The following is a 27,764-nucleotide window of genomic DNA, read 5'->3' as shown; positions in this document are numbered from 1 at the left end:
ACATCTTCTCCGACGAATTTGTAAAGCAGATCCGAATCGACTCAATGAGAACAATCTGTGGCATGGCCTCTTCTGGATCCCCACGCTGAGACAAAAGTTGTTCTCGTCACAGAAGATACCATAAAATCAATTGCTACACCTGTAACCCCTGAACGCTACTGGGGCATTCAAGTGTCACTTGGGGGTTGAAAGAGAAAATGTACGCTCTCCTGCTTGCACCACAGGCGTAAGCTCTTTCATGAAAGCAAATAAAAAGATTGCATGCAGCAAATAAGGTTGGTCTGTTCTTTCTACTTCCACCCAGTCTCTTTTCCTCTCCTCTCCTCATCGCTCTCCCTCATCTGGTCTCTCCACTGTTGTGAGAAAAATACCATTGTATCCATGCAGCTCAGGGGAAACCTGCCTGTCTCTTTTTACCATAGACGTCTGGTGGAGACGCATTTCCTACACGCATTCAGTGTGTCATTTTACTGTCTGTAGGAGTGCATGTGTATTTGTGTATCATTGTACTGTGTGTGTGTATGTGTGTGTCTTTCTGCTGTATGTCTATGTGTATGTGGAGGCCTTGCCACGTTGTGGGGCTCCTGCTCTGGGCTGACGACCAGGAGACTAGGGGCCTGGCCTTTTTCCAGGGCAGCCACGGCCTGTGTCCTGCCTGGCTGCATGCATGCCCAGAGGGTGTGGAGCCTGCATGCGTTGGCACCACGCGTCCCACAGTTAAGGGAAAGCATGGCTGATCAAATCCAATTATCTATGAAGTCACTTGTACTCCGAGGAAAAGCACAGAAGCATATTTGCATGGTGAAATGATAAAACCCTCACATGAAAAAAACAGAAGAGGTGAGGAGAAACCGAGAGGGCTTCTTGTTGAATAAGGGTAATGTCTCAGTTGCTTAACAGGCTATAGATACCCCGGCTTGTCTGTGCCATCCACAGTGCTTCTCTCAAACCACAATATACCCCTGCTGTGTAGCTCAGAGTGCACAAGTGAGTAGCTTCAAGCCTGACACTCTATTTTGTTTTGACAGCCTTCAAACTAACCTAATGTTGTTTGGATGGATTTCAAAATGCAGAGACACAATATGAACTACTCCCATGTCTGTTGTGTTGACAGTATACAGAGCCTGAGAAAATATAAATATTCTAAGTGCTCTGGTATGTTGTTGGAAGACCAATTGGATTCTGAGTATCATATTGGTCATGCTAAAGAGAGCAGCTGCGAAATTACAGTAGCGTGCTCTCACAACAACTGACTGCCCTGCAGCTGAGCAATTAATCAGAGGTTAATCCCACAAACCTTGCGTGGATTCAAAAAATTACCTCCCCCTGACACACACACATACATACACACACCCCTTACACCCATCCCTAAAAAAGACCACGTGCAAGCAAAACACATTCTAAAAGTAAATGTTTCCAACATCACCACACTAAAGGAATTTTGTCAATACTTTTCAAGGTACCTAACACGGACGCCAAGGCTTTGAGGATCTCTGATGGTCTCAAGGCCATTTAAATAAGGTGAAATGGAAAAGAGGAAAATACTGAGAAGAGTATGTGATGTAAAATCCATAACCTCCAGGGTCGCTTAGCAGTCAGATGCTCTTACAAAATTTGACTTAACAAGTGTCGTTAGCTAAGCGGTACCTAAAGACCTCTTGCTCTCCACAAAATACTGATATGCTTTAGCAAAGGCAGAAGGAAGGACTGTGTACTGCTTGAGCAAACGGGATGTATTGTTTGCAATATGTAAGTAAGAGGTTTTTAACAAGACATCTGGGGTAAGAAATCTCTTTCCCTCCATAAAAAGCCTCCAGCCCTATGGCGCTTAATTGCATTCACCATATGCATACTGTGTAAGAGGAAGGCCCTAAAAATGTTCTAATACTCCAGCCACCCAAGTCATATACTTTTTTCTCTGCTACCACATGGCAAGCGGTACCGATGCACCAAGTCTGGAACCAACAGGACACTGAACAGCTTCTACCCCCAAGCCATAAGACTGCTAAATAGTTAGTTAAATAGTTAACCAAATACAGTTGAAGTCGGAAGTTTACATACACCTTAGCCAAATACATTTAAACTCAGTCTTTCACAATTCCTGATATTTAATCCTAGTAAAAATTCCCTGTTTAAGGTCCGTTAGGATCACCACTTTATTTTAAGAATGTGACATGTCAGAATAATAGTAGAGAGAATGATTTATTTCAGCTTTTATTTCTTTCATCACATTCCCAGTGGGTCAGAAGTTTACATACACTCAATTAGTATTTGGTAGCATTGCCTTTAAATTGTTTAACTTGGGTCAAACGTTTTGGGTAGCCTTCCACAAGCTTCCCACAATAAGTTGGGTGAATTTTGTCCCATTCCTCCTGACAGAGCTCGTGTAACTGAGTCAGGTTTGTAGGCCTCCTTGCTCGCACAAGCTTTTTCAGTTCTGCCCACACATTTTCTATAGGATTGAGGTCAGGGCTTTGTGATGGCCACTCCAATACCTTGACTTTGTTGTCCTTAAGCCATTTTGCCACAACTTTGGAAGTATTCTTGGGGTCATTGTCCATTTGGAAGACCCATTTGCGACCAAGCTTTAACTTCCTGACTGATGTCTTGAGATGTTGCTTCACACATAATTTTCCTTCCTCATGATGCCATCTATTTTGTGAAGTGCACCAGTCCCTCCTGCAGCAACGCACCCCCACAGCATGATGCTGCCACCCCCGTGCTTCACGGTTGGGATGGTGTTCTTCGGCTTGCAAGCGTTCCCCTTTTTCCTCCAAACATAACGATGGTCATTATGGCCAAACAGTTGTATTTTTGTTTCATCAGACCAGAGGACATTTCTCCAAAAAGTACGATCTTTGTCCCCATGTGCAGTTGTAAACCGTAGTCTGGCTTTTTTATGGTGGTTTTGGAGCAGTGGCTTCTTCCTTGCTGAGCAGCCTTTCAGGTTATGTTGATATAGGACTCGTTTTACTGTGGATATAGATACTTTTGTACCTGTTTCCTCCAGCATCTTCTGTTCTGTTCTGGGATTGATTTGCACATTTCGCACCAAAGTACATTAATCTCTTGGAGACAGAACACGTCTCCTTCCTGAGCGGTATGATGGCTGCGTGGTCCCATGGTGTTTATACTTGCATACTATTGTTTGTACAGATGAACGTGGTACCTTCAGGTGTTTGGAAATTGCTCCCAAGGATGAAACAGACTTGTGGAGGTCTACAATTATTTTTCTGAGGTCTTGGCTGATTTCTTTTGATTTTCCCATGATGTCAAGCAAAGATGCACTGAGTTTGAAGGTAGGCCTTGAAATACATCCACAGGTATACCTCCAATTGACTCAAATGATGTCAATTAGCCTATCAGAAGCTTCTAAAGCCATGACATCATTTTCTGGAATTTTTCCAAGCTGTTTAAAGGCACAGTCAACTTAGTGTATGTAAACTTCTGACCCACTGAAATTGTGATAAAGCGAATTATAAGTGAAATTAATCTGTCTGTAAACAATTGTTGGAAAAATGTCTTCAGTCAATAACTTATTTAGGCAAGCCTAAATAAGTTCAGGAGTAAAAATGTGCTTAGCAAATCACATAAATTGCCTGGACTTATTTTGTGTTCAATAGTATTGGTTCACTTGATTTTTTTTAAATACTACCCCATCTCTGTACCCCACACATACAATTATCTGTAAGGTCCCTCAATCGAGTAATGAATTTCAAGCACAGATTCAACCACAAAGACCAGGAATGTTTTGCAATGGCTCACAAGATGCTGAATATCCTTTGAGCATGGTGAAGTTATACATTTGTTGTTGTATGCTGTATCAATACACAGTCACTACAAAAATGCAGGGATCCTTCCTAACTCAGTTTCTGGGGAGTAAGGAAACTGCTCAGGGATTTCACCATGAGGCCAATGTTGACTTTAACCTCTTAAATGTAACTAAATGTAATAACAAATGTAATCTAAGTAATCCCCAAAAGTAATGATCTGTCATGAGATGGCCATAAACAATAGCTAGTAATGCTGCATACTCCAAGAAAGGTTCAAATCTAACTTTTCTAGTAAAAATAGATTTAAATTGCTGAGGTGTAGTTACTTTTGAGGACACAAGCTCAAGTACACAGTACAAATATGACACAAATATGAAAATATGAAATAATTTATATGATGTATTTCCTATTCAATAAAACTTTATGAATAAGGCTTGAAATTACTTATTTTTTTGTTAAATATAGTATAATCAATTTATAAAACAACTATTTCTATATTTAGTATTAGAGAAAATGTGCATATTGTCTAAAGTTCTCTCTTGATCAAAACGTCTTCCCCCATCGCTGTGAACGTCTCACAGAGCACTAGCTTGGCTTCCTGAACTCGTTAGGAACTCTCCTTCCAGCTCATATTAATCTTGTCCGTCTATGACAAACAGAAAGTGTTTTTTGGTTAAAATCTATTAATTATTTTAGATTACTGGCTATAAATAGATCTTTGAATGTGCTACAGCAATGGAACCCCTCTCTCCTGCTGCATTATGATGTAAGGATTCCAGGCATATGCATGTGCTTTGTTAGTGGCTGTGACATAGGGTTCAGCCAGGAGTTAAAGGACAGTAGGAAGAACGAATTAAATGGAGGGACATCCCAGCTTCAAGTGGTGTCAGATTTCACATCTTCCCACAGGCAGAAGAGACATACTCCTATGTCCATGGGAATCAGGGCTACCGCTCAATGCAATCCATTTTGATCTATGGTGTCTACATATCAATTTATAAGTGAACAAGTCGGTCGGAACCGGTACCAGAACAACACAGGTCCCCAAAACAGGGGACTTTACATCTATTAAGACAGTTAGCAGAATTTAATGGCTGTGACAGGAGAAATGGAGGATGGATCAACAACATTGTAGTTACTCCACAATACTAACCTAAATGAAAAGAAGGCAGCCTGTACAGAATAACAATATTCCAAATAAGGCACTAAAGTAAAACTGCAAAAAGATTATACAAAGTGTTACGTTAGGGGAAATTCCAACACAACACATCACTGAGTACCACTCTTCATATTTTCAAGCATGGTGGAGGCTGCATTATGTTATGGGTATGCTTGTCATTGGCAAGGACTAGGGAGTTTTTAGGATAAAATAAATGGAATACAGCTAAGCACAGGCAAAATCCTAGAGGAAAACCTGGTTCAGTCTTTTTCCCTACAGACACTGAGAGACTAATATCACCTTTCAGCAGGACAATAACCTAAAACACAAGGGAAAATCTACACTGGAGTTGCTTACCAAGACAACATTGAATGTTCCTGAGTGACCTACAGGGGCAATAAAAAGTATGTGAACCCTTTGGAATTAACTGGATTTCTGCATAAATTGTTCATAAAGTTTGATCTGATCTTCATCTAAGTCACAACAATAGACAAACACAGTGTGCTTATACTAATAACACACCAATTATTGTATTTTTCTTGTCTATATTGAATACATCATTTAAACATTCACAGTGTAGGTTGGAAAAAGTATGTGAACCCCTAGGCTAATGACTTCTCCAAAAGCTAATTGGAGTCAGGAGTTAGCTAACCTGGAGTTATGAACATAAACACATTTAGCATCTCCTGGCTTCCACACATAGCCTACAAGCCATTTCTAAAAGTCTAATAAATCCATGTAATATAGCCTACACCTTCACAATTAATCCATTATTTATTTTAGACAGGTCTAAAGAAGCATGATATGAAGAAAATGTAGTCTATTTCAGAAGAAAATAATAGCATACTCTGAGTTGTCCTTATGTTAGGTCCTGATGTGGCTATACCAAATGGCTGTGGGCTACACAAATTCATTTAACAGACTTGCTTATAATTCCGTGGCATTATTTTATATTATTTCATAGTATGAAGAATACAATTGAACAAAGCTGAATAAAATAAAAATATTTTCTCCAAACGATTTGAGGGTGTGGCTATTCTGTGTTGAGCTTAATTTGGAGTTATTAATGTAACTTTAGTTGTTCTACAAACGTTGGGCTATATGTTTTGATTTTTAATACATTGTAAGGCTGCATGATGAGACTCTAATGATTTGAAAAAAGTCGCTTGAAAGGCATGAGCAATGCTTTGTTTTTTGTGCAGGCTGTACACATTTCAATAGTCTCTCATTCACAATTAGACAATTTGCCTTTGTGGCCGTAATGCACCCTAAAGAAATCCATGCCTTTTGCACCATGCGCTGCATTGTGTCCTTCTCCCTGAGTGTGCTGCGCAATCCGAAGCGCCTCTCACTCACATGGATCTCTGTCACATGATCAGATCTTTCTCACAGGCTACAAGTGAAGACAGACACATCGGGGATGCAACTGGGCGAGTCATTATCCAATTCTGAAGTACATATTGTCCACATTTACTTTTCGTCAGCCAACAAGATGAGTAGGCCTAACGAACAGCCAAAGCACTAGCCTATGTTTACATTTATGTCATTTAGCAGACACTCTTATCCAGAGCGACTTACAGTTAGTGAGTGCATACATTCTTTTTTATACTGCCCCTCCGTGGGAAACGAACCCACAACCCTGGCGTTGCAAACGCCATGCTCTACCAACTGAGCTACAACCATGCCGGCCATTCCCTCCCCTACCCTGGACCAATTGTGCGCCGCCCCATGGGTCTCCCGGTCACGGCCAGCTATGACAGAGCCTGGATTTGAACCAGGATCTCTAGTGGCACAGCGATGCAGTGCCTTAGACCACTGCGCCACTCAGGAGATTCTACTATCCCCCATAGTACAAAAGTCAACTTATTCTATTCTGTGCGAGAAATAAATATTCCAAACATAGTCTGGGACAGTTGTGGGATGCGATAGATCCCAAATTAATACAACCACTAGCATCAAAAAACCTTTTTTATGCAATGTGGCTGACGCAACTGATCAGAAGGTTTAGCTTAAAATGTTAATAAACTATTAGGCTATTTCTTCAAATTATAAGCATAGAAATGCACACATGGTAGTAGGCTATAAGCACAAATGTTCCATTAGCAGAAAAAAAAACATTATCAAAAGTGACCACAAATGCAATTATGCATGTAATGCTTTTATAATAAAGTTGCATTTTTATGGTGAAAATTATCTTCCCCAAACTTGAAACTTGCGCGCTGCTTATATATGCCAGTTAGGCTCTACACCCCTTGTAAAGCGGATGAATGTGCTTAATTTAAGATGTTATTTGGCCACTTTAGTTGTGATGCAAACCTTATTAAAACATATAGGCCTATGGGCTAGGCTACATGAGGTGTGCGACTGTGATTCGGAAAAAGTCACACAAAAAACGCATTGTTTCTTATGCTGGGCATCATTCACAAGTGATAATATATAATTCACAGGTTATAGGCTAATATTGTCACCTATCAGACTATTCTTGATTTAATCTTGTCTTTACATATACTAAATAATTGATGTGGGACGTTTGTTTTGATTTAGAATGGACCATTATCATGCACCTGTATCGAAACAGGGGCAGCAGGAAAAAAAACAACGTAATCTATGCACTTAAATAGCGAATGGAGGACGGTTTATTTTCGAATACTTTGCATTGATGTCAGAGTGATTAGAGGGACAATAGAGTGCTGAGTACCAGGCAGGTAGCAAGTTTGTTAGGCTACTAATGACCAGCAGCAGCATCAGAGCTTGGAGAAGCCTAAATACCATGACTAAACAGTCATGTGGAATTTGACTGCCTTCATGACTTGTGACCGCCGGTGTGGCGGTAATACGGTCACCGCAACAGCCCTAGTTCAGACTAAACCTACATAATTCTGGTCTCCCCATCGACCACCGTTGGTGAGCAGGCAAGAGGTGAGGCCTTTGCCAGTGCCCCATTGATGGGCATGGCAGCATAGATCAGCTCCTGGCCCCTCAGCAAAAATATTGGACGGTCAAACACAAACACTCACACAGAGAACTGATTACATTTTCAATGGTGGTTATGATTAGCATGGTGGAACCGACCTGATCGCTGCATTCAGATATCATGATATGTGAAGTGAATTAGAATGTTAAACGCAATGATCAGGCTGGTTCCACCAGGCTAGGTTATGAAGTTGAATTGGGACAAAACTCTAAACCATTTTGAAATTTGACCAGGTCAAATGTCACCAACCTAATTCAAGTCGGATGTAGCTCAGTTGGTAGCTCAGTTTGTAGAGCATGGCGTTTGCAACGCCAGGGTTGTGGGTTCGATTTCCCACGGGGGGGCAGTATGAAAAAATAATGAATGCACTCACTAACTGTAAGTCGCTCTGGATAAGAGTGTCTGCTAAGTGACTAAATTATAAGTGTCCTCCCTGTTCTATTTAAATACTCACAGCGAGGGCATGTCTGCGTGACACTGGGGGTCCCCTTTCTAGTCTTCTCTGTGTTGCATGTTCGGCTGCAAACTGGACATCTCTAGAACAACTGCGGCAGGCAAATCATATCCAAATTGTATTGGTCACATACACATATTTAGCAGATGTTATTGCGGGAGTAGCGAAATGCTTGTGTTCCTAGCTCCAACAGTGGAGTAATATCTAACAATACACACGAATCTGAAAGTAGAAGAATGGAATTAAGAAATATATAAATATTATGATGAGCAATGTCAGAGTCCGTATATATATACACACTACCGGTTAAAAGTTTTAGAACACCTACTCATTCAAGGGTTTTTCTTTATTTGTGCTATTTTCTACATTGTAGAATAATAGCGAAGACATCTAAACTATGAAATAACACATATGGAATCATGTAGTAACCAAAAAAGTGTTATTCTTCAAATAGCCTCCCTTTGCCTTGATGACAGCTTTACACACTCTTGGCATTCTCTCAACCAGCTTCATGAGGTAGTCACCTGGAATGCATTTCAATTAACAGGTGTGCCTTGTAAAAAGTTAATTTGTGGAATATCTTTCCTTCTTAATGTGTTTGAACCAATCAGTTGTGTTTTGACAAGGTAGGGCTGGTATGCAGAATATAGCCCAATTTGGTAAAAGTCCATATTATGGCAAGAACAGCTCAAATAAGCAAAGAGAAATGACAATCCATCATTACTTTAAGACATGAAGGTCAGTCAATCCGGAAAATCTCAAGAACAAAGCGAAAAATCTACAATGGATTCTCTGAGCATTATCTCACCAAGTTACCACATTAGCCAAACCATTAACGGTATTAAATGGCCTATTGTTGTATAATAAAGATAACCTTTCACATTGAACAGCTACAATGCTTCTCTTTGTTTATGCCCAATTAGCCCATTTAGCCCATTTAGCATTGTTCACAACCTCTAAAGCCTTAGACCCACCCATCTCTTCACATTGCTAAAGCATTGAGATAGTGCTTAAAAAACTAAGAAAATATTTCAACAATAAAATACTGTATATATTTTTTTATTATTATATATATATTTTTTTGTACTTTTACCCCTTTTTTTGTGATATCCAATTGGTAGTTACAGTCCTGTCCCATTGCTGCAACTCCTGTACGGACTCGGTAGAGGCGAAGGTCGAGAACCATGCGTCCTCTGAAACACGACCCTGCCAAGCCGCACTGCTTCTTGACACACTGCTCCCTTAACCCGGAAGCCAGCCGCACCAATGTGTCAGAGGAAACACTGTACAACTGACGACGTGTCAGCGTGCATGCGCCCGGCCCACCACAGGAGTCGCTAGAGCGCAATGGGACAAGGACATCCCGGCCAAACCCTTCCCTAACCCAGACGACACTGGGCCAATTGTGGACGTCAACATTGCACAGCAGCTGAAACCTGGTTCCATCTGAGTGAAAGCTCCTTGGCCACAACACCACCAGGTTCCAGACAATTGAAGCTGTAAAGGAGGAAATCAGACAAAAATAGACAAGACATTAAAACCTTGCATAACAGCGATAACATTAATTGACCCCCAAGTTCAAGCAATAAACTCAAAGTATAACAAAGACAAAATACCTGAAGGGTTGCTTGTACACCGTTGATTATCTCCTTGTACTGGTGGCAGAGAACAGTTTCATGCTGAAAGACAAATTCCAGAAAAATTGGTTAAAACATGAATTAAATAATGTCCTTTAGCTTGTTATTGCCTGTTGACTGCTACAGCTGTAATACAATGACATGTACACACTTAACCTGCTTCCAGCCCAACAATGGCAATGCAGACACTACAAGGTAACTAGCTAGATTTAGCAAACATTTAGCGTCATAATTATTAGCTTGCTAGATGTAAATGGTATTCATATAGCTAGCCAGCTAGTTGAACATGCAAAAAAAAAAACTCGAAATCTATAATCCAATAGATAGCTACTGGTAGCTAACCGTGTTCCATACACATTTTGCGTAACCGCAGTATTCAAACGAGGCTGCAATGAAAACTAATTGGACTGTAGCGACTGTGTTGGCATCAAAATCCGGGGTGTAAACTACATTTCTATTCAAGCGTTGATTGACATGGTAATAGACCAATAGTATTCAAGAAAAGTTGAAAAAACAGACCCCTCTGACGCTGTACGTTACATTGTGACGTGTCACGACGTAACGTACGGCACGCATTATGCAACTCATTTTGTGCCATACAGCGTCTTTCCACCAGGGGTAGAGATTCCCTCGCAGATTAAAAACAATAAATTATCAATCGTGAGTGTAAAGTGAATTACTCGTGAGAAATCAATAGTTAATTCAATCAATAGTTAATTTTTCGCGTCATCACTGCGAGCCATCAAGACTCTCAAAAGCCGTGACAGCCACAGCTTACTTATGAAGATAACTTTAGAGCCACCCTTAAAAACCTATTCAAATTCGACACAAACCTTCAAATACAGTTGAAGTCGGAAGTTTACATACACTTAGGTTGGAGTCATTAAAACTAATTTTTTCAACTACTCCACAAATTTCTTGTTAACAAACTATAGCTTTGGCAAGTCGGTTATGACATCTACTTTGTGCATGACACAAGTACTTTTTCCAACAATTGTTTACAGACAGATTATTTCACTTATAATTCACTGTATCACAATTGCAGTGGGTCAGAAGTTTACATACACTAAGTTGACTGTGCCTTTAAACAGCTTGGAAAATTCCAGAAAATGATGTCATGGCTTTAGAAGCTTCTGATAGGCTAATTGACATCATTTGAGTCAATTGGAGGTGTACCTGTGTATGTATTTCAAGGCCTCTAATTTCACTGATTTCAAAACTCGGTCCTCCAGAAAGTGGATAGCAACACTTATGCAGTTCTACCACGTGATATCTTTCAAAAAAGTTGCGTTAGAAAGGATTACCTACAAATACTGATCAGCTCATGTTATAGATAGAAGCGGGCTACATGGCAGACCAATCCAAACTCATCTCTCGGCTTGTCCAGCCCACTCACTATCTCAGCGAATCATGGCTAGAGGGAAGGTTGCTGTCTTTTTCTGTGGCTAAACCAACTAGGCTCGTAATTTAACAATTGTATTCATATTTACAGATGGCATACACGTTTGTTATTAAGGCACATGAAAGTTCAAATGTTCCAGACGCATTTCTGCAACAAAAAAAAACATTTTGATTTTTTAAAAAAGTTTACGTTTAAATGGCTCTCCTGTGAAGTTGTGACGCGCTACATACCCCTAGTTTCCTGAAACGAGTCACAAATTATCTCCCTCTGGTGCTTTCCAATTCTATGGCAACCACGTTTGCTGACAATACCAATATCTATGTAACAGGCAATTCTGTAGGGCAGCTAAAATAGGCTCTTGAAGCTGACATGATAAGTATTTCAAATTGGATAACCCAAAACAAATTAGTGCTAAATACAAAGAAAACCAAGGCACTGCTAATATGTACGAAGAGGAGAAGGAAGAAACAACGGTTGGCGGGAAACACATAGAAGAGGTTCAAAAGACTAGGCTGTTAGGTGTGCTGCTAGACAACAGTCTCTCTTGGTTACACATTTCACAGCTCTACAACAAAATCATTGGCACCTGTAGACTCAGAAGCACTGCGAAATGCACTGAGTATACCAAACATTAGGAACACCTTCCTAATATTGAGTTGCACCCCCTTTTGTCATCAGAACAGACTCAATTCATTAGGACATGGACTCTACAAGGTGTCGAAAGCGTTCCACAGGGATGCTGGCCCATGTTGACTCCAATGCTTCCCACAGTTGTGTCAACGCCAGGACAGCGGAGTCACTGACCACCTTCCGGAGACACTTGAAACCCTACCTCTTTAAGGAATACCTGGAATAGTATTAAGTAATCCTTCTACCCCCCCCACCCCCCATAAAACATTTAAAAAAAGTTGTTGTCCCACTGGCTATCATAAGTTGAATGCACCAATTTGTAAGTCGCTCTGGATAAGAGCGTCTGCTAAATGATATAAATGTAAATGTAAGTTAGTTGGGTGACCTTTTGGAGGTGGAACATTCAAATCAAATCAAATTGTATTTGCTACATGTGCCGAATACAACAGGTGTAGACATTACAGTGAAATGCTTACTTATAAGCCCTTAACCAACAATGCATTTTTTTATTTTAAAGAATAAAAGCAAATAACTAAAGAGCAGCAGTAAAATAACAGTAGGGAGGCTATATACAGGTGGGTACCGGTGCAGAGTCAATGTGCGGGGGCACCGGCTAGTCAAGGTAATTGAGGTAATATGTACATGTGGGTACAGTTAAAGTGTATGCATAAATAATAAACAGAGTAGTAGCAGCGTAAAAGAGAGGGATAGGGTGGGGATGGGGGGGCAGTGCCAATAGTCCGGGTAGCCATGATTAGCTGTTCAGGAGTCATATGGCTTGGGGGTAGAAGCTGTTGACAAGCCTTTTGGACCTAGACTTGGCGCTCTGGTACCGCTTGCCGTGCAGTAGCAGAGAGAACAGTCTATGACTAGGGTGGCTGGAGTCTTTGACAATTTTGAGGGCCTTCCTCTGACACCGCCTGGTATAGAGGTCCTGGATGGCAGGAAGCTTGGCCCCAGTGATGTAGTGGGCCGTACACACTACCCTCTGTAGTGCCTTGCGGTCGGAGGCCGAGCAGTTGCCATACCAGGCGGTGATGCAACCAGTCAAGATGCTCTCGATGGTGCAGCTGTATAACATTTTGAGGATCTGAGGACCCATGCCAAATCTTTTCAGTCTCCTGAGGGGGAATAGGCTTTGTCGTGCCCTGTTCACGACTGTCTTGGTGTGTTTGGACCATGATAGTTCATTGGTGATGTGGACACCAAAGAACTTGAAGCTCTCAACCTGTTCCACTACAGCCCCATCAATGAGAATGGGGGCGTGATCAGTCCTCTTTTTTTTCCTTTAGTCCAAAATCATCTCCTTTGTCTTGATCATGTTGAGGGAGAGGTTGTTATCCTGGCACCACACGGCCAGGTCTCTGACCTCCTCCCTATAGGCTGTCTTATCGTTGTCGGTGATCAGGCCTACCACTGTTGTGTCGTCAGCAAACCTAATGATGGTGTTGGAGTCATGCCTGGCAATGCAGTCATGGGTGAACAGGGAGTACAGGAGGGGACTGAGCACGCACCCCTGAGGGGCCCCCGTGTTGAGGATCAGCGTGGCAGATGTGTTGTTACCTACCCTTACCACCTGGGGGCGTCCCGTCAGGAAGTCCAGGATCCAGTTGCAGAGGGAGGTGTTTAGTCCCAGGATCCTTAGCTTAGTGATGAGCTTCGAGGGCACTGTGGTGTTGAACGCTGAGCTATAGTCAATGAATAGCATTCTCACGTAGGTGTTCCTCTTGTCCAGGTGGGAAAGGGCAGTGTGGAGTGCAATAGAGATCGCATCAACTGTGGATCTGTTGGGACGGTATGCAAATTGGAGTGGGTCTACGGTTTCTGGGATAATGGTGTTGATGTGAGCCATGACCAGCCTTTCAAAGCACTTCATGGCTACAGACGAGAGTGCTACGGGTCGGTAGTCATTTAGGCAGGTAATCTTAGTGTCCTTGGGCACAGGGACTATGGTGGTCTGCTTGAAACATGTTGGTATTACAGATTCAGTCAGGGACATGAAAATGTCAGTGAAGACACTTGCCAGTTGGTCAGCACATGCTCGGAGTACACGTCCTGGTAATCCATCTGGCCCTGTGGCCTTGTGAATGTTGACCTGCTTAAAAGTCTTACTCACATCGGCTACGGAGAGCGTGATCACATAGTCATCCGGAACAGCTGGTGGTCTCATGCGTGCTTCATTGTTGCTTTCCTCGAAGCGAGCATAAAAGTGATTTAGCTCGTCTGGTAGGCTTGTGTCACTGGGCAGCTTGTGGCTGTGCTTCCCTTTGTTTGTAATAGTTTTCAAGCCCTGCCACATCCGACGAGCGTCAGAGCCGGTGTAGTACGATTCAATCTTAGTCCAGTATTGACTCTTTGCCTGTTTGATGGTTCGTCGGAGGGCATAGCGGGATTTCTTATAAGCGTCCGGGTTAGAGTCCCGCTCCTTGAAAGCGGAAGCTCTACCCTTTAGCTCAGTGCAGTGTAATCCATGGCTTCTGGTTGGGGTATGTACGTACGGTCACTGTGGGGACGACGTCATCGATGCACTTATTGATGAAGCCAGTGACTTATGTGGTGTACTCCTCAATGCTATCTGAAGAATCCCAGAACATATTTCAGTCTGTGCTAGCAATACAGTCCTGTAGCTTAGCATCTGCGTCATCTGACCACTTTTTTATTAACCGAGTCACTGGTGCTTCCTGCTTTAGTTTTTGCTTATAAGCAGGAATCAGGAGGATATAGTTATGGTCAGATTTGCCAAATGGAGGGCGAGGGAGAGCTTTGTATGCGTCTCTGTGTGTGGAGTAAAGGTGGTCTAGAGTTTTTTTCCCTCTGGTTGCACATTCAACATGCTGGTAGAAATTAGGTAGAACAGATTTAAGTTTCCCTGCATTAAAGTCCCCGGCCACTAGGAGCGCTGCCTCTGGATGTTTTCCTGTTTACTTATGGCCTTATACAGCTCATTGAGTGCAATCTTAATGCCAGCAACGGTTTGTGGTGGTAGATAGACAGCTACAAAAAATATAGATGAAAAGTCTTGGTAAATAGTGTGGTCTACAGCTTATCATGAGATACTATACCTCAGGCGAGCAAAACCTCAAGACTTCCTTAGTATTGGATATTGTGCACCAGCTGTTGTTTACAAATTTACACAGACCTCCACCCCTTGTCTCACAGGAGTCAGCCGTTCTATCCTGCCGATGTAGCGTATATCCCGTCAGCTGTATGTTGTCCATGTCGCCGTTCAGCCACGACTCGGTGAAACATAAGATATTACAGTTTTTAATGTCTCGTTGGTAGGATAATTGTAATCATAGGTCGTCCAATTTGTTTTCAAGTGATTGAACATTGGCTAATAGGATTGATGGAAGAGGCAGTTCACTCACTCGTCGTCTGATCCTTACAAGGCACCCCGACCTACATCCACGATATCTCCTTCTCTTTCTGTCAGCTTCCTGCCTCCTGTTTGTCTCCGGGCCTCTAGAGGTCATCTGTGTTCCCCTCTGCCTTAGTTCTTCCTCGTGTGTGTCAGCTTCCTGCCTCCTGATTGTCTCCGGGCCTCTAGAGGTCATCTGTGTTCCCCTCTGCCTTAGTTCTTCCTCATGTGTCCTAATTAGCTTGATCCAGGTCATTTGTGCCTTGTTTCCCCTTGTGTATTTTAGCTGTGTGTTTTCCCCTTGTTTCTCACTTGGTTATTGCGTCCTGACTATGTGTCTCCTGCTTTGTCCCACCGTGTCTGTCCTAGTAAGTTGTTCAAAGTTATCTTTAGTTTGTTTTTCTCCCCTCGTGGAGTTGTTTTGTTTTGCCTCCTGTTTTGGAACATTAAATCTACTTGCCTGGAGTATTGCCTTGGGTGTTTCATTTGGGTCCTACAACACCTCCTCTGTGGCTAAGGGGTAGTACCCCCAGCTCTCCACATCTGAGACCGGAGTTTCTAGCCCGGTTTGTGACAGAATAACCAAGTCAATCATGGACCCAGAAACACTCAGTTCCCCGGACCTGTTGGCGGTGATCACTCGACATGAGGCTTCTTTCCAGCGCCATGAAGCCGTTCTCAGCCGACAAGAGGAGCTGATGGCTAGTCATTCTCAACTCCTGGCCGAAATGATGAGTTCCCTCCGCCAGCTCTTTGAACGCCTCCCTGGTCCTCTCCCTTCCCCCAGGTCACCCCCCAGTGACGACAGGTCGTCTCGGTTGGCGGAGCCCCGACTACCACCTCCCAAGCCCTTTTCTGGGGATCCAAGCTCTTGCCAGGGTTTCCTCACCCAATGCTCCCTCACCTTCGAGCTCCAACCCTCAAGTTTTCCCACAGACCGTTCCAAGATTGCCTACATCATTACCCTTCTTTCAGACAAGGCGCTCGCCTGGGCTTCTGCGGTGTGGCAGTCCCAGGAGGCCTGTTGTGACTCCCACGCTGCATTTGTAGAAGAGTTCAAGCGGGTGTTCGATCATCCTGTCAGTGGGCGGGAGGCTTCCAAGCGCCTACTGTCTCTCCGTCAGGGGCCCCGAAGCACGGCAGATTTTGCCATTGATTTCCGGACCATAGCAGCAAGGAGCGGATGGAATGATGAAGCGCTGAGGGTCTGCTTTCAGGGAGGGTTATCTGAGCCCCTTCAAGATGAGTTAGCCACCCGAGAACCAGCTGGTGATCTCGAGTCCCTCATAGCCTTGGCCATCCGCCTGGACAATCGTCTAAGAGAGCGGAGAACGGCTCGCCGTCAGGTGTCTCATTCCCAAGTTCCTCTGAGCAGCTCTGTTTCTCCTGTTTGGACTCCGTCATTCAGAGCTGCCCCGGCTCCTGAACTGCTCCAGGATTCCCCGGAGAGCATGCAGTTAGGCCGTTCCAGGCTTTCTCCCAACGAAAGGGAACGTCGCGATGAGGGAACGTCGGTGCCTCTACTGCGGGGTTGCCGGCCACTTCCGCTCCACTTGCCCCGAGCTTTGGGAAACGCCTGTCCCCGCCCAGCTACAGGAGGGCTGTGATGGGGAGAGTTAGAGCGCCTCCTACTAACGCTGTCCTGGCTATTCCAGCCACTCTGTCCTGGGGGCCACCAGCATCGGGTCCAGGCTATGATCGATTCCGGTGCCGCAGGTGATTTCCTGGATGTAACCTTGGCTAAGGAACTTAAGATCCCTACCCAACTACTTCCTCAACCCCAGGCAGTTACAGCCTTAGATGGCAGACCTCTGGAACCAGGAAAGGTTACCGAGGCGACTCAGTCCCTGCGACTTACCATCTCTCAACACCAGCAGGAGGAGACCTTCTATCTCATTGACTCTCCCGAGTATCCTATTATCCTGGGTCACCCTTGGCTATGCAGACATAATCCCCAGATCGACTGGCCTACGGGCACCATTCTAAGCTGGGGTCCCGCCTGCCAACTCACCTGCATGCTTCAGAGTCCCTCAGCCCCTAGTACCCAGTTTCAAGAGTCTGTTGACGTCTCCCGAGTCCCCAGTGTTTACCATCGGTTCAAGGCAGTGTTCAGCAAGGCCCGGGCTACTTCCTTACCGCCTCATCGCACGTATGACTGTGCCATTGATCTACTCCCTGGGTGCTGCCCTCCTAGAGGTCGGATCTTTTCCTTGTCCTCCCCGAGCACGCAGCTATGGACACCTACATTAAGGAGTCCTTGGCAGCCGGCCTCATCTATGCCTCTACTTCCCCGGCTGGGCGGGCTTCTTTTTTGTTGAAAAGAAAGACGGGGGTCTTAGGCCTTGTATTGATTACCGGGGACTCAACAAGATCACGGTTCGGAATCGATACCCCCCTTCCTCTCATGGCCACTGCTTTTGAGCTGCTTCAAGGGGCTTCCATTTTTACTAAGCTGGATCTCCGCAATGCTTACCATCTCGTGCGGATCCGGCAAGGAGACCGAATGGAAGACGGCGTTCAACACGCCCACGGGGGCACTATGAATATCGGGTGATGCCGTTCGGGCTCACCAATGCCCCCGTATTCCAAGCCCTGATTAATGATGTTCTCCGGGATATGCTTAATCTGTTCGTCTTCGTGTACCTGGACGATATCCTCATCTTCTCGAGGTCACTGAAGGAGCATGAGGGGCATGTTAGCAGGGTTCTCCAGAGGCTCCTTGACAATCACCTCTACGTTAAGCCTGAGAAGTGTGAATTTCATGTTTCTCAGACTCAGTTTCTCGGGTTTATTGTCACTCCCGGGCACCTAGAGATGGATCCCAAGAAGGTCAAGGCGGTCCACGATTGGCCCACACCTGCCACGGTCAAGGAGGTTCAACGGTTCATTGGCTTTTCTAACTTCTATCGGAAGTTCATTAAGAATTTCAGCTCGGTGGTAGCCCCTTGACGACGCTTACCAAGGGAGGAGGGACCAAGATTCACTGGGGTCCGGAAGCAGCAGGGGCCTTCGAGGATCTCAAGCGCCGCTTCACGTCTGCTCCGATTCTGGTGACCCCTGACCCAGAGAGACCTTTCGTGGTGGAGGTGGACGCCTCAGAGGTGGGGGTGGGAGCCGTCCTGTCACAGAGGGGTGCGGATGGGAGATTACACCCTTTGTGCCTTCATGTCTCGTCCGCCTGTCTGAGGCCGAGCGCAACTACCACGTGGGGGATCTAGAGTTGCTTGCGGTAAAACTGGCATTGGAAGAGTGGCGCCATTGGCTTGAGGGGGCTCAGCACCCTTTCCAGGTTCTCACAGACCACAAGAACCTGGAATATCTCCAACAGGCTAAGCGGATGAACCCTCGGCAAGCACGATGGTCCCTTTTCTTTAATCGATTCCAGTTCCTCCTGACTTACCGACCTGGCACCAAGAACGTCAAGCCGGATGCTCTGTCTCGAGTCTATTCTCCCGAGTTACAAGAGAAGCCCTTGGCATCGATTATTCCGAGGTCTAGGATCGTCGCACCTCTTCAGTGGGAACTAGAAAGAGGGTACGAGAAGCTCTTGTCCAGGAGCCCGATCCAGGCGGTGGTCCTGCCGGTCGCCTGTACGTTCCTCTCTCTGTTCGGGGCCGCGTCTTGCAGTGGGGTCATGAGTCGCCCTTGACATGCCATCCAGGCAGTGCTCGCACACTGGAGTTCCTCCGACGGCGGTTTTGGTGGCCGTCCATCAAGAAGGCGTGCAGGTCTATGTTGAGGCCTGCCCTGTGTGCAACCAGGGAAGAGTCGACACGCCAGCGACCCCCAGGGACTGCTCCATCCCTTACCTGTTCCTCGAAGGCCATGGTCACACCTTTCTCTGGACTTTGTTACGGGACTTCCTCTATCCCAGGGCAACACCGTCATCCTAGTGGTGGTAGACCGGTTCTCTAAGGCTGCCCGGTTTATTCCCCTGCCCAAGCTGCCCTCGGCTAAGGAGACTGCTGAGCTCCTCATGAACCATGTCTTCCGGATATTTGGTATTCCCCTGGACGTGGTCTCTGACCGAGGTCCCCAATTCTCGTCCCGGTTTTGGGGGCCTTCTGCAGGCTTGTTGGGGCCACAGCCAGCCTATCGTCGGGGGTTCCATCCAGAGTCTAATGGCCAAACGGAACGGATTAATCAGGATCTGGAGACCACCCTGCGGTGTATGGCGGCCAGTAATCCCACGTCTTGGGCCACCTATATCATTTGGGCTGAATATGCCCACAACACCCTCCAGTCCTCAGCCACCGGATTGTCCCCCTTCGAATGCCAGTTCGGTTACAACCCTCCATTGTTTCCAGAGGAGGAGGCGCAAGTTGGTGTTCCCTCGGCCCAGCGCTTTGTCCAACGCTGTAGGCGGACCTGGAAGAAGGCCAGGCGTGCCCTCCTTCGGACCTCCCAGAGATACCAAAGTCAGGCTAATCGCCACCGCCGGACGGCCCTAGTTTCCGAGCTGGTCAGAGAGTTTGGTTGGCCACAAAGAACCTGCCCCTCCGGGTCGAATCCAGGAAGCTTTCCCAGAGATACATCGGGCCTTTCCGCATTGCTAGAAAGGTTAACCCTGTGTCGTATCGTTTGGTTCTCCCTCGCTCCCCTTAGAGTTAACCCCACTTTCCATGTTTCACTCCTTAAACCTGTCTTGTCTTCTCCCTTTGCCCCCCACGCAGACCCCCGCCACCTCCCAGGATCATTGACGGCCAGCCAGCCTACACAGTCCGCCGGATACTGGACTCCCGGAGGGTCCAGAACTCTCTGCAGTATCTGGTGGACTGGGAGGGCTACGGGCCGGAGGAGCGCTCCTGGGTTCCAGCCAGGGACATCCTGGACCCAGGTTTGATCCAAGATTTTCGCACCCTGGGGCCAGGGTGTTCTGGAAGGAACGTCAGGAGTCGTTCCTAGAGGAGGGGTCCTGTCAGCTTCCTGCCTCCTGTTTGTCTCCGGGCCTCTAGAGGTCATCTGTGTTCCCCCTCTGCCTTAGTTCTTCCTCGTGTGTGTCAGCTTCCTGCCTCCTGTTTGTCTCCGGGCCTCTAGAGGTCATCTGTGTTCCCCCTCTGCCTTAGTTCTTCCTCATGTGTCCTAATTAGCTTGATCCAGGTCACCTGTGCCTTGTTTCCCCCTTGTGTATTTTAGCTGTGTGTTTTCCCCTTGTTTCTCACTTGGTTATTGCGTCCTGACTATGTGTCTCCTGCTTTGTCCCACCGTGTCTGTCCTAGTAAGTTGTTCAAAGTTATCTTTAGTTTGTTTTTCTCCCCTCGTGGAGTTGTTTTGTTTTGCCTCCTGTTTTGGAACATTAAATCTACTTGCCTGGAGTATTGCCTTGGGTGTTTCATTTGGGTCCTACAACACCTCCTCTGTGGCTAAGGGGTAGTACCCCCAGCTCTCCACATCTGAGACCGGAGTTTCTAGCCCGGTTTGTGACACTTTCTCGTGCGAATGATGGGGATTTGGGCCTTGTCGGGTGTCTGTAGGATATCCTTCGCGTCCGACTCGTTGAAGAAAAAATCTTCATCCAATACGAGGTGAGTAATCGCTGTCCTGATATCCAGAAGCTCTTTTTGGTCATAAGAGACGGTGGCAGAAACATTATGTACAGAATAAATTACAAATAACGCGAAAAAACACACAGTAGTACAATTGGTTAGAGGGCTGTAAAACGGCAGCCATCTTCTCCGGCGCCATTCTACTCCTTGATACGGGAAACTGTTGAGGGTGTAAAACCCAGCAGCATTGCAGTTCTTGACACACTCAAACTGGCGCGCCTGGCACCTACTACCATACCCCATTCAAAGGCACTTAAATATTTTGTCTTGCCTATTCACCCTGTGAATGGCACTTATACACAATCCATGTCTCAGTTGCCTCAAGGCTTAAACATATTTTTTTCCCTTCATCTACAAAAACTTGCCAAATAGTTGTTTTAAGAGCTTAATTCACAAAATGTCTTGAACGACCTGAGTGGGTCTAAGAAGTTATTGTAATATGTTATGTTGTATTTAAATTCATATGTGCATATGAGGTATGTGGGTGGGGTGAGGAGGGGGTAGGCTGGGGGGTGTAACTCATAATATGTATGTATAAATATCAATGCCCCATTCAATGAAGGGAAGCAAAGTCGACAGAAGGGCATTTTGCACTTGGAGCTTGGCAAAAAGGGGCATGATTTGTTGACATAATTGTAATCCAAACCCAACCTTCATTTGCTTGTTGTGACACACTGAGGTTGCAAACTCAGTTTTAGATGAGACTGACTTTATGACCAAAATTATCCTATTTACACTTTGTAGTCAATTTTGACACTAGAATACATGTTTGTGACTCATATCGATGCCACATGCCGTTTTCAAAGTGATTATTTGCTTTTTGGGGCAGTCACTCTTTAAGGGCTTTCAAATTGTTGTCTGTCTAATGTTGGTGGGGCATGTTATTAACCTGTTTTAACGATACTCCAAATCACTGTGATCAATACAAGTTTTTCTTGAGTGTACTTTTAACAGAGCTGAGATTTGCATTACTTCAAAGTGCATTCACCCTATTGCTTACAGCCTTAAACATATCAAGTTGTTTCAGACCTACACAAGTGCCTAGGGAGGAGGGGGTAGGGTTTCTTCTAACTATAGTGGCCCAATAAGCACATACCCTAGAGATATCACATATCGGGACAGTGGATAGGGCATTCGTCGTTGGTGCTGGTAGCCTGGTTTTGAGACCCGCTAGCGTAGTCACCCTAATCTCACATTCTTAGCAACATTAATTAATGTCATTATTTGGCAACAGTTACAACACATCTATCTGTTCTAATTTAAAACATGAGTTCCTCATTGAAAGATGGGTATCTGTAGGATTTCCACTTGACCACAAATGATGACCACATTTCCACTACCTCATAAATTATCAGTATTTATTAATTTTATATAGCTGAGCATCTCAAAGAGAACTATCTACATCACATCACAGGAGGTTGGTGGCACCTTAATTGGGGAGGACGGGCTCGGTAATGGCTGGAGCGGAATTGGTGGAATGATTTCCATGTGTTTGATGCCATTCCATTAGCACCGTTCCAGACAATATTATGAGCCGTCTTCCCCTCAGCAGCCTCTACTGCACCACATACTGTATACCATGTAGAACAAACATGTAATTGACAAACATGTCATAACACTGTATGTTAAAAGCACTGTGTGTGTGATTATCCCTAACCTTGCCAACAGACAAAGCGCTACAGTGGCTTGCGAAAGTATTCACCCCCCTTGGCATTTTTCCTGTTATGTTGCCTTACAACCTGGAATTAAAATTGATTTTTAGGGGGTTTGTATCATTTGATTTACACAACTTGCCTACCACTTTGAAGATGCAAAATATTTTCTATTGTGAAACAAGAAATAAGATTTAAAAAACTAACTTGAGCGTGCATAACTATTCACCCCCCCCAAAGTCAATACTTTGTAGAGTCACCTTTTGCTGCAATTACAGCTGCAAATCTCTTGGGGTATGTCTCTATAAGCTTGGCACATCTAGCCACTGGGATTTATGGCCATTCTTCAAGGCAAAACTGCTCCAGCTCCTTCAAGTTGGATGGGTTCCGCTGGTGTACAGCAATCTTTAAGTCATACCACAGATTCTCAACTGGATTGAGGTCTGGGCTTTGACTAGGCCATTCCAAGACATTTAAATGTTTCCCCTTAAACCACTCAAGTGGTGCTTTAGTGGTATGTTTAGGGTCATTGTCCTGCTGGAAGGTGAACCTCCGTCCCAGTCTCAAATCTCTGGAAGACTGAAACAGGTTTCCCTCAAGAATTTCCCTGTATTTAGCGCCATCCATCATTCCTTCAATTCTGACTAGTTTCCCAGTCCCTGCCGATGAAAGACATCCCCACAGCATGATGCTGCCACCACCATGCTTCACTGTGGGGATGGTGTTCTCGGGGTGATGAGAGGTGTTGGGTTTGTGCCAGACATAGCATTTTCCTTGATGGCCAAAAAGCTCAATTTTAGTCTCATCTGACCAGAGTATTCTTCTTCCATATGTTTGGGGAGTCTTCCACATGCCTTTTGGCGAACACCAAACATGTTTGCTCATTTTTTTCTTGAAGCAATGGCTTTTTTCTGGCCACTCTTCCGTAAAGGCCAGCTCTGTGGAGTGTACGGCTTAAAGTGGTGCTGTGGAGCTTTGCAGCTCCTTCAGGGTTATCTTTGGTCTCTTTGTTGCCTCTCTGATTAATGCCTTGTCTGGTCCATTACTTTTGGTGGGCGGCCCTCTCTTGGCAGGTTTTTATGTGGTCCCATATTCTTTCAATTTTTTAATAATGGATTTAATGGTGCTCTGAGGGATGTTCAAAGTTTCTGATATTTTTTATAACCCAACCCTGATCTGTACTTCTCCACAACTTTGTCCCTGACCTGTTTGGAGAGCTCCTTGGTCTTCATGGTGCCGCTTGCTTGGTGGTGCCCCTTGCTTAGTGGTGTTGCAGACTCTGGGGCCTTTCAGAACAGGTCTATATATACTGAGATCATGTGACACTTAGATTGCACACAGCAGGACTTTATTTAACTTATTTTGTGACTTCTGAAGGTAATTGGTTGCACCAGATCTTATTTAGGGGCTTCATAGCAAAGTGGGTGAATACATATGGACGCACCACTTTTCCGTTATTTATTTGTTCTAATTTTTTTAAACAAGTTATGTTTTTCATTTCACTTCAACAATTTGGACCATTTTGTGTATGTCCATTACATGAAATCCAAATAAAAATATATTTAAATTACAGGTTGTAATGCAACAAAATAGGAAAAACGGCAAGGGGGTTGAATACTTTTGCAAGGCACTGTATGAATGGATCAGTGGTTCACCAATCAGGGCCTTGATTGGCTCGGCAACAGTAACAAGGCATGATGTGTAATTATTTTTAAGGGGGAGAGAAAGTTTCTTTGGGACCATAAGGTGACGTCCTGACAACTGATAAAAATAAATGTTCTTGCAGCGGTCCAATGAAACGTGTCTAGAACATTAATATCTTAAATTCTGAGAACATGATAACCACGTTCTGGATATGTTCTATTTGACATTAAGGGAATGGGCTCTTGGAGACATTCCTTGCACATCAAAGGAACATTCTTATGAAAACTTTAGTTAATGACCTAATGACTCTTAAGACTCTTAACCCTCCCGTTGTCCTAGGGTCAAAATGACCCGCCACTGTGTTGAACCAACTTTATTTAATTTTTATATTTTGGGGATCATTTGTGAGAAGGAGGCAGTGAGACTTTAAAGAAAATATCACTGCCTCCTTCTCACAAATGATCCAAAAAATATAAAAATTAAATAAAGTTGGTTCAACACAGTGGCGGGTCATTTTGACCCTAGGACAACGGGAGGGTTAAGGGAACGTTCTTTAAAGTTGTGGGAACGTTTGTTGTTAGCTGGGTAGTTAGCTGAGCACTAATGTTAGCTACCGTTATCTGAACCATAGCTAGATAGGTTTTTAGGCCTAAATGACAACTTTACCTTACAACAAACCAGGCTTTATTTGATCAATATCATGCAAATCATTGCATGAGGTAAAAGCAAATTGCAACTGAAAAAACCTTAAAGAAAAGATTCACCCATTTTGAATGTTATATTGTATTTGCAAAACGCTCTATACCGGCTGTATTTCTGCCTGCTTGAACGGCGAATAGCTCAGATACACATGAAAACATGAAATGACCATGGGAATCAATAGAACATTGCTCAGAGATGCACAAATACAATATAACTTTCAACATGGGAGAAGATTTCCTTTAATTCACTGGGGAGTTGATCAGCTGCTTGACAGTGTTGCATTCAAATGTACTGTGGCCCTGTGCTGGCAAGCACCCAAAGAAAACAAAGTTGAGATTCCTTTTTTTTTTAAGCAATAGTGACAATTTCAGAATGTAACAGGCTGTTTCTGCAATTTCAGGTAAAAACTCAACAAAACAAGTCTCTAATATAAGGAAAATGTCTACATTTCAGGTGTTTCAAAAACATTGCTCTGCTATTAAGATTTTTACTGCAGAAACATTTGGCTTGAAAATACAATTCTGTTTTGTTCTGCTCGGAGGGCGGGGAGTCTAGGGACTATGTCTAACGCTACCCATGGAGGTTGCATGCGAGACGTGACAAATGTATCTATATTCGCATCTTTAGACTAAAGTAATATGTGTATCTGTGGTATTTTTTCAGAAAAGTCTATTGAGTGTAAAAACACTCTTACTATTAGACAGAAAAACAAGATAGAAAAGGTATATTGACCTAACAGAGCAGAACAGGACCTGTAGCCAAGTACGTCTAGTAAAAAAAGGCTATTATGAAAGGAGGTCTGTGTCACGCAACTCTTGTTCATAAGCCTGTCAAATGTGTAGTTCATAGCATTTTCCATGGCTGCTACAGCCACTGCATCCCCTTTCTGGAAGAAAAGCTGAATAAATACAGACACCATAGTAAAGGTAAGGTGTGAAACACATATACAGTCAATCACTTAACATTTTACTACACACCCATTATGCTTCCAGTCGGTAGGCTAATTTGCTAATACATGCTAATCATCGACCTATCCCCTGCTTGATCAGGTCAGCTTTTAACGTAGTTAGGAGTGAAAGTCCAGTATGATGTGGCATGCCAACTTTTCCAGTTTAAAGCAAAAAAACCTGTGCCACAGGCAAATGGCAAGAACATGATGGTAATATCAACCACAACCAGTGTTGCCACAAGAGTCAGTCTATGTAACATCAACCCTGACATCACTTTCTGTTGCATTACAAGAGTGAAAACCAAGACCTCATAGAAGTACCATTTGACATAAATACTGTATTTATTGTACATACTGTATGCATTTACATGTAACTGCCAAAATAAAGGAAACACGAGTAAATGAGGGATGCAAAGTATGTTGAAAGCAGTTGCTTCCACACAGGTGTGGTTCCTGAGTTAATTAAGCAATTAAAACATCCCATCATGCTTAGGGTCATGTATAACAATGCCCAGTTGGCCATTATTTTGTCTACCATGGCTAAAATAAAATATCTTGGTGACTTTGAAAGAGGGGACTCAAAGGACCATAGGGGATTTAAAATGTATTTATAAAACCCTTTTTACATCAGAAGATGTCACAAAGTGCTTATCCTAAAACCCCAAACAGCAAGCCATGCAGATGTAGAAGCATGGTGGTTGGGAAAAACTCCCTAGAAAGACAGGAACCTAGGAAGAAACCTAGAGAGGAACCAGCCTCAGAGGTGTGACCAGTCCTCTTCTGGCTGTGCTGGCCAGATCGCTCTTCAAGATCTTCAAACGTTCATAGATGACCAGCAGTATCAAATAATATTCACAGTGGTTGTAGAGAGTGCAACAGGTCAGCACCTCAGGAGTAAATGTCAGTTGGCTTTTCATAGCCGAGCATTCAGAAGTTGAGACAGCAGGTACGGTAGAGAGAGAGAGAGAGAGAGAGAGAGAGAGAGAGAGAGAGAGAGAGAGAGAGAGAGAGAGAGAGAGAGAGAGAGAGAGAGAGAGAGAGGGGGGGAGAGAGAGAGAGAGAGAGAGAGAGAGAGAGAGAGAGAGGAGAGAGAGAGAGAGAGAGAGAGAGAGAAGAGAGAGAGAGAGAGAGAGAGAGAGAGAGAGAGAGAGAGAGAGAGAGAGAGAGAGAGAGAGAGAGAGAGAGAGAGAGAGAACACTTAAGTTCACACAGGACTGACCCTAGCCCCCATGCACATAGACTATTGAAGCATATATACTGGAGGCAGAGACGGGGGGTTGGGGGATACTGTGGCCCTGTCCGACGATATCCCGGGACAGGGTCAACCAGGCAGGATATAACCCCACCCACTTTGCCAAAACACAGCCCTCACACCACAAGAGGGATATCAACAGACCACCAACTTACTACCCTGAGACAAGGCTGAGTATAGCCCACAAAGATCTCCTCCACCCCTCCTAGGAACAGCATGGAAGAGCACTAGTGACTCAGCCTCCGTAATAGGGTCAGAGGCAAAGAATCCCAGCAGAGAGAGGGAAGCCGGCCAGGCAGAGACTGCAAGGGCGGTTTGTCACAGTGCTTTGCCGTTCACCTTCGCACTCCTGGGCAAGACTACACTCAATCATAGGACCTACTGAAGAAATTAGTCTTCAGTAAAGACTTAAAGCTCGAGACCGAGTCTGCGTCTCTTACGTGGATAAAAATATAGCTCTATAGGAGAAACCCCTGTCTACAAATAAAATAAAATAAAATGGTATTTGTCACATACACGTGTTTAGCAGATGTTATAGCGGGTGTAGAAAAAATGCTTGTGCTTCTAGCTCCGACAATGCAGTAATATCTAACAAGTTATATCTAACCATTTCACAACATATACCTAATACA

The 27,764-nt window shown here is 44.3% G+C and overlaps 1 long non-coding RNA gene across 1 annotated transcript in view; it reads right to left on the bottom strand.

Annotated features, from left to right (window-relative positions):
• Positions 1–9,722: 9,722 nt before the first annotated feature.
• LOC121556235 overlaps positions 9,723–27,764 on the bottom strand; it is a 31,057-nt gene continuing 13,015 nt past the window's right edge. The window contains exons 2-3 of the long non-coding RNA XR_005998122.1: positions 9,977–10,039; positions 9,723–9,857 (exon numbers count right to left, since the gene is read on the bottom strand). This is a non-coding gene — a long non-coding RNA (uncharacterized LOC121556235). The remainder of the gene's footprint in view (positions 9,858–9,976; positions 10,040–27,764) is intronic.

The sequence above is a fragment of the Coregonus clupeaformis genome, chromosome 4, assembly GCF_020615455.1.
Source record: "Coregonus clupeaformis isolate EN_2021a chromosome 4, ASM2061545v1, whole genome shotgun sequence".
NCBI classification, from domain to species: domain Eukaryota; kingdom Metazoa; phylum Chordata; class Actinopteri; order Salmoniformes; family Salmonidae; genus Coregonus; species Coregonus clupeaformis.
This window is presented reverse-complemented; position numbering and strand designations above follow the sequence as displayed.